This window comes from Oncorhynchus masou, unplaced genomic scaffold, assembly GCF_036934945.1.
Source record: "Oncorhynchus masou masou isolate Uvic2021 unplaced genomic scaffold, UVic_Omas_1.1 unplaced_scaffold_2658, whole genome shotgun sequence".
Taxonomy (NCBI): domain Eukaryota; kingdom Metazoa; phylum Chordata; class Actinopteri; order Salmoniformes; family Salmonidae; genus Oncorhynchus; species Oncorhynchus masou.
In genome coordinates, this window is record NW_027009093.1 from 43,532 (window position 1) to 51,112 (window position 7,581).

General features: G+C 48.9%; 1 pseudogene; it reads right to left on the bottom strand.

The window, feature by feature from the left end:
• The window catches only part of LOC135533780 (transducin-like enhancer protein 3-B), a 26,218-nt pseudogene extending 19,063 nt beyond the window's left edge, over positions 1-7,155 (bottom strand).
• Between the last annotated feature and the right edge of the window lie 426 nt (positions 7,156-7,581).

A 7,581-nucleotide genomic window follows, 5' to 3' on the forward strand; every position in this document is an offset into this window, starting at 1 on the left:
AGAGGGGACAGCTGCCAGGCCACCGATAGGGCTTTACCAAAGTCCTTCAAACACACACCCCTTGACAGAGCTAAACCTCCCGCCAGAGTAGAGGACATTAACAAGCACCATGATGCATTAAGTGAGGGACAGGGAGTGAGCATGACTGAGTGAGGAGACAAACTGCCCAGACTCATCTTCTACCAGGCTTCCATTGACTGAGGCTGTTGACACACAATGCAAACAATGCAGAACTTGTTTTCCTGTCCTCCTCCTGCTATCCCTCCAAAACACACACACACACACACCATCAGAAAGGAAAACACCAGGTGAACAGTGGTTCTTTCTCTAGAGCTGCTGGGCTGAACGGATGACTGCTGGAGAGTGGACTGGTGTGGTGAGTTCTGACCTCACACAGGTCAGCACCTTGCCAGGACCACTCAGTGGTTATACAGTACAAAAACAAGTAGCGGGGGAGGGACAGGAAACTTCCTAAACCACAGGGATTGAATGACAGGAGAGACTCAATGAGTGACTGAGAGCACAGAAGGAACGTTGACAAAGAGCAAACAGAAAACGCAGAGAAAAAGTAGAGCAGGAAAGTTGTCGAAGAAGAGGGAGTGAATGAGAAAAAAGCAGCTGGCATCCAATGAGGGGCCAGTAGTGAGGAAGCTGGCATCCAATGAGGGGCCAGTAGTGAGGAAGCTGGCATCCAATGAGGGGCCAGTAGTGAGGAAGCTGGTATCCAATGAGAGGCCAGTAGTGAGGAAGCTGGCATCCAATGAGGCCAGTAGTGAGGAAGCTGGCATCCAATGAGGCCAGTAGAGAGGAAGCTGGCATCCAATGAGAGGCCAGTAGTGAGGAAGCTGGCATCCAATGAGAGGCACTACCAGGGTGGCACTGGGCCCTCCATGCCAAGCCCACACACTCATTCAGCCTTTCCTTACCCACAGAGACGACAAGAGCTGCCCATTTTAACCCCTCACCCATGTCCCCTGGGAAAGAAGAAACGAACGACAGCGAGAGTAAGGAAATAAAAGTAGTGAGGAGAAAAGAAGAGACGAGGCCTTGTGGTTGGCAGACAGAACGAGAGAGGAGGATGTGGTTGGGCAGCGTTGGGGTGCCCCCTTCAGAAGGGCTTTCTAGGCAACATGCCCTAGTCTTGGCTGCTACATAAAGGAATCTGACTCTTCGTGACTAAGCCAAACCCTCCATTCTCCCCCTCCCCTTTCCCCCCATCCCGGCTCTAAATATGTACATGAATGTTGCCATTGTGGCTCCAAAATGCGCAGCTTCTCTTTTGGAGAGGATAAAAGGAGAGAGACAAATAGAGGTGGATTGGCCTGAGGGGTGGAAAGAGGAGGGGTGGTGGGGTGGGTAACTAGCTAGCTACCTCCCTCCCGGGCCCCCTCTCTCTGAGGTTGTGTGTGTTTTTGGTTTTACTATCCATGTGGGTATCAGAAGTCCTTAAGGTGTCAGCATGCTTCAGTTCGGCAGGCGGATAGCTGAAGTCGACAAGGCGAACGGAACGAGTGTGTTTGCATACTCCCTTAAAGACAGTCCCTTGAAAAAAAAAAATTGGGGGAAAAAAATGGCAATAGTACAGCTTGTCCATTCTGAGACACCGTAGCCAGTATACACTTCCTCAAGTCAGAGTTAACGGGCCTCGAGAAAAAATGTGCCCGAAAAGCCCCCACATTTTGTGATAGTACGTGTATGAACTCTTCTGAAGTGTTCCGTCTGGGAAGCAAGTCCTTTACAAGGATAGTACAAACAAGGACAATTCTGACAATTGGGGACATTTGGATGGCCCCCACAAGGGAGGGGTTAGGTTTCCAGTTCGGATTCCCTTTAAGGTTAGAATTAGGTTGAGGGCACATATCATTTGAATGGGAATACATGGTTTGGTCCCAACAAGGGAGGGGTTAGGTTTCCAGTTCGGATTCCCTTTAAGGTTAGAATTAGGTTGAGGGCACATATCATTTGAATGGGAATACATGGTTTGGTCCCAACAAGGGAGGGGTTAGGTTTCCAGTTCGGATTCCCTTTAAGGTTAGAATTAGGTTTAGGGCACATATCATTTGAATGGGAATACATGGTTTGGTCCCAACAAGGGAGGGGTTAGGTTTCCAGTTAGAATTAGGTTTAGGGCACATATCATTTGAATGGGAATACATGGTTTGGTCCCAACAAGGGAGGGGTTAGGTTTCCAGTTCGGATTCCCTTTAAGGTTAGAATTAGGTTTAGGGCACATATCATTTGAATGGGAATACATGGTTTGGTCCCAACAAGGGAGGGGTTAGGTTTCCAGTTAGAATTAGGTTGAGGGCACATATCGTTTGAATGGGAATACATGGTTTGGTCCCAACAAGGGAGGGGTTAGGTTTCCAGTTAGAATTAGGTTTAGGGCACATATCATTTGAATGGGAATACATGGTTTGGTCCCAACAAGGGAGGGGTTAGGTTTCCAGTTAGAATTAGGTTTAGGGCACATATCATTTGAATGGGAATAGATGGTTTGGTCCCAACAAGGGAGGGGTTAGGTTTCCAGTTAGAATTAGGTTGAGGGCACATATCATTTGAATGGGAATATATGGTTTGGTCCCAACAAGGATAGTAAAACAACTCTGTCTGTCTAATACACAGTGTCTTTTTAAGGCCTGATTGACAGACTGGATAACCTCAGACGCCTCCTATCAGGTGACCTGAGACAACAGGACAGGAAGGGAGGAAGCGACAGAGGGAGATGAGGGAGGGGAGTGGAGTTAGCATTAGCACTGCTAATCGCAGGGGCCCAGTTTCATTCCCTTCAGACATGACTGCACCCATTCACGCTGCCCAGTCATTGGGAACCCAATCCCTGCGTTGTCGCAGCCGCCACCGAGTCGCTATCCCTGGCTATCAGAGAGATTTAATCTAGTCTAATAAACAGAGGCTTTAACAAGAGAAGAAGCCCGGGGGCAGGAGGGAGGAAAGAATTCACTATCTGTGTTCAGAAATATTTACTGGAAGTAGGCAGAGAGAGAGAGAGAGAGAGACAGAGAGCGACAGTATGAAACGATTGAGTATGAACAGAAAGGAGAGACAGAGAGAGAGAGAGACAGAGAGAGAATGATTACAACAAACCGACAAAAGGAACAGGAGCGCATTAGAAAACAAAGAGGCAGAATAAGGCTGGAGAGAAAGATGGAAGGAGTAAAAGGCAGGGAGGAGGTAGGAGGGGTGGAGAGATGGGCGACAGTAAATCCTCTTAGGAGAGACGAGAGTCAAAGTCTCTTTTAATTGTGATGAAATTATAGAGCGGGCTAATCCTCGCCTGGTGACTGGAGTCATTTTCCACCTGGATTAGATAGTGTAGAGGGGGAAGCAGCACCAGCCCTATGAGCCAGACTCGGCTCCCCCAGTCATTATTTGATTGCAGAATAGCTTATACCAGACAAAACGTGTGTGTTCTACTGCAGGGATCAGGAATTGTACATTTATAACAAGGCGTGGTGTTTAAAGTCTATGCAAAGTGCCTTAGTCACCAAACAGACTGGCTCAAAATCAATGTCAAGGGAGGACAAGGTGGGTGAGAGAGGGTGAGAGAGAGGGTGAGAGAGGGGCTGTGGAGATGGACGGGGGGCTCAGAAGAATAAAGGAGAACTTACCGTGCTCGACTCTCGTTCTTTTACCAGAGGGATCGCCAGGGGGGAGTGAAAGGATGACAGGCCAAGAGGGAGAAAGTGAAAAGAACGTTAGTACGAATAGCAACATGTATTGTGACTTAATGTGTTGCATTCACGAGAAAAATATATTTTTAAATACTTTGGTTTCACATTCAGACAAGTTAATTTAATGAGTGTTTACAGCCACTATGGTATGAGAGTACATGGACATCAGGCCACCCAACTCGTACTCAAACAAAATGAGCACAGAACCAAAATGGCTGTATTTTAGAGCCACAAATGCCCACTGAGCAGGGACAAAATGGCCGCAATATCAAACCACAATGCCTATTGTATGGATCCAAAATGGCCGCAATGCAGTGACACTGCACATTGAGCAGAACCACCTAACTATCCACACCCTTAAGCGCCTCACCTCTGTGCTCCAGGTCGTGGTTGTTCTTCTCGTCCTGACGGAGGGCAGGTGGGCCTGGCTGCCCAGAGCGCCCAGCGCCAGCAGACCGGAGCCTGCCACGCCAGGGATGGGGGGTATGCCGGGGGGCTGTAGGCCCGAGGGGTGCGGGGGCATCTGGATGGGTGGCCCACCGTGGGCAGCGTGGGACAGGTGCTGAGCCTGGAGCTGCTGTTGCTGTTGGGGAACAAGACATAGGACAAGTGGGTCGGCTGGGAAGAGACCGGGGGACTGGATATACAACACATGAAGGGGGCTTAGTTCAGGTGGGCACAACGTTACACAAACTCTCAGAAATATGTACTGTCTAGAGCTGATGTCAATGCCACATTTCTAACTGCAGAGGTCTAAACGTGGCACTCCACTGGATAACAAGCCCTGGTACTGTGGTTTTCAAATCTCTTCTCCAGGAACCCCATGTTACTATTGTGTTTTAGAACAGAAGTGGTTCACCAAGTCAATGGCTTGATGATTAGTTGACAAGATGAATCAGGTGTGCTAGTTCTGGAAGAGATCAAATATATTAACCGGCTGGGGGTCCCCGAGGAGAGGTTTGGACCGGCTGGGGGTCCCCGAGGAGAGGTTTGAGAAACATTGTCCTAGTACATAAAGTTGTTAGTCTCCCTCCCCAATAACAGTCCTAAACCATGGGAAGCAGGGAGTTGGGGAGTTGAATTAAACTGCAGTTCTCATGTCTGTTAAAGACTAGTAGGTAACAACCATCCTTAGCAATAAGAACATCTTCCTCACAAATACCTCAGACTATTATGAGGGCCTGGGACACCCCCGTATCCTTCACACACACACCCCCCGTATCCTTCACACACACACACTCCTCGTATCCTTCACACACACACACACACACACACACAGCCCCCGCCCCCGCATCCTTCACACACACACACACCCCCCCCCATATGCTTCACACACACACACTCCTCGTATCCTTCACACACACACACACACACACACACACCACACCCCCCCCCATCCTTCACAAACCCCCGTATCCTTCACACACACCACACCCCCTCCCCGCATCCTTCACACACACCCCCGTATCCTTCACAAACCCCCGTATCCTTCATAAACCCCCGTATCCTTCATAAACCCGCCGTATCCTTCATAAACCCGCCGTATCCTTCATAAACCCCCGTATCCTTCACACACACACCACACCCCCCTCCCCGCATCCTTCACACACACCCCCCGTATCCTTCACACACACACCCCCGTATCCTTCACACACACCCCCCATATCCTTCACACACACCCCCCGCATCCTTCACACACACACCCCCTCCCCGCATCCTTCACACACACCCCCGTATCCTTCACACACACACCCCCCGTATCCTTCACACACACACCCCCCGTATCCTTCACACACACACCCCCCGTATCCTTCACACATACACCCCCGTATCCTTCACACACACACCCCCCGTATCCTTCATAAACCCGCCGTATCCTTCATAAACCCCCGTATCCTTCACACACGTCGTACTAAAGAAAGTCCAGCTCATTTTATGAACAGGATGCACTTGATACATACTGGATGAACTGCCCCCAAACACCAGCTGTCTGCAGCAATTAGTGAGAAGCACCCGGCAACACAACAACTGTTACCCGTCCAGGCTTCCTACTCGAAGATCTCTATTCTATGTGGACTGTTTTAGCAGACACTACAGACAAGAACGTGGACGGGGATGTATTCCCAGAGGGATGCACATAGGGTTAATTTCACACACGGCATGAACGCAGGTGAAAATAAAAACTGCAAACCCTTCAACACCCAACAAGCAAAGCCAGCCGCCCATCTCCTGGCCCCCTGGCAAAGCCTGTTAACAGGCAGAGAGGGAGGGACACAGACACTTAGCCCTCCCAAGAGCCTGTCAACGTTGGAGAGAGAGCGAGAGCAGGAGAGGGCAGAGAGAGAGAGAGAGCGAGAGACAGACAGGGGAAGAGGGAGAGCGAGACGAGATCGACTCAGGGATCCAGACTAACAGGCGGGAGTTAAATAGCCACTCAGCTGAAAAGGGGAAGCGAGTGCTTTAAAACCAGGTTAAATAACACTTAGCACATCCATCATTTGTCAGTCCCAAACCAATCTATTGACCTTCCTGATAGCTAGCTGGGAGTATTATACCCCTGACCCATACTACTCATTAGAAGGAGAGGAGGGGAAAACACATACACAGAGCTTGTAAGCCTTTTAACAGTAAAGGTTGATCAAGTCTGGTCTCTTAACAATAGGCCTATTATCCAGTAGGCTCATTATCTGGAGCTGAGGGGCTGGCGGTATAGAATGGATGGAACCCACTTAGACAGGCAGGATTGTTCATCAATATTGTGCTGGTGGTGTGTGGAGCAGAGGCCTGTTTGTGTTAGGGAGGGAGGAAAAGGTTAGAGCAGAGAAGTCCCTGTTGAGGGTGCCTAATGAGGGAAGCATGCAGAGAAGCATCATCAAGAAGTCTCATTAAGGGCCCACCGAGGCGGACGAGGAGAAGAGTGAGGGATAGGGGAAATAAACGGCCCCGATTCAATATTCCTGGATAAAGAGGTGACCGACTTCCTTTTACACGTATCTGTTTTCATCTGTGCAAATGACTCCAAATCTTAGCCGGGAGGGGATGAGCAGAGAAGAGACTATTAAAGCTAACAGGGCAAATCACAGCTCCCACAGACAGACTGTTAGTGTTGATTCCAGCTGACTCTATGAAAGAATAACTGGCTGGCAGACTACCTGACTAAAGAGCATAGAAACAAACGAGGCTGGGTTCCAATACTTTAAAGTGCTTCCTTTCCTGCACTGACCTTTTTTTGGATCAAGGAAAGCAAACAAAGGGAAGGAAGCCCATTTTCAGTATCGAGACATCCAATGCATGCTTTAGTTCCTGACTTCCTACCACACAGTGGTTATCTGTTGTTACAAAACCACTTGACATGCTAACAGTGGCAGCAATTCAAACAAACGTCAACCACATCTCTTCTCATTCCCTCCATCCATCCCTCTCCCAAACACTGACCATGAAGGCTGGGTAGACAGCATGTTGCTGTTGCTGTAGGAGTCAAAGAAAAAGGGTGGTAAGAGGAGGTAGCTGTGGCTAGGAAGATCTCAATTGCACACTCAAGTCCTCTCTTCTTCTCAAAACCCATTGAGGAGGTCAGAGGGGAGGGACCTCTGGCTTTCTCATCCAATGGGTTTTAAGGAGACGAAGAGAGAGGACGCAAAGAGTACGCAATTGAGATCTTCCCTAGTTCTAGCTCAGTAATAATGCTAGCTATAGCTCCATGCTTGCTCATGCTAGATATAGCTCCATGCTTGCTAATGCTAGCTATAGCTCCATGCTTGCTCATGCTAGATATAGCTCTATGCTTGCTAATGCTAGCTATAGCTCCATGCTTGCTAATGCTAACCACAGGTGCATGCAATGCAGTACAGTTTGAGTGGTAAGGCTATGATAACACAATGTCCAAAGT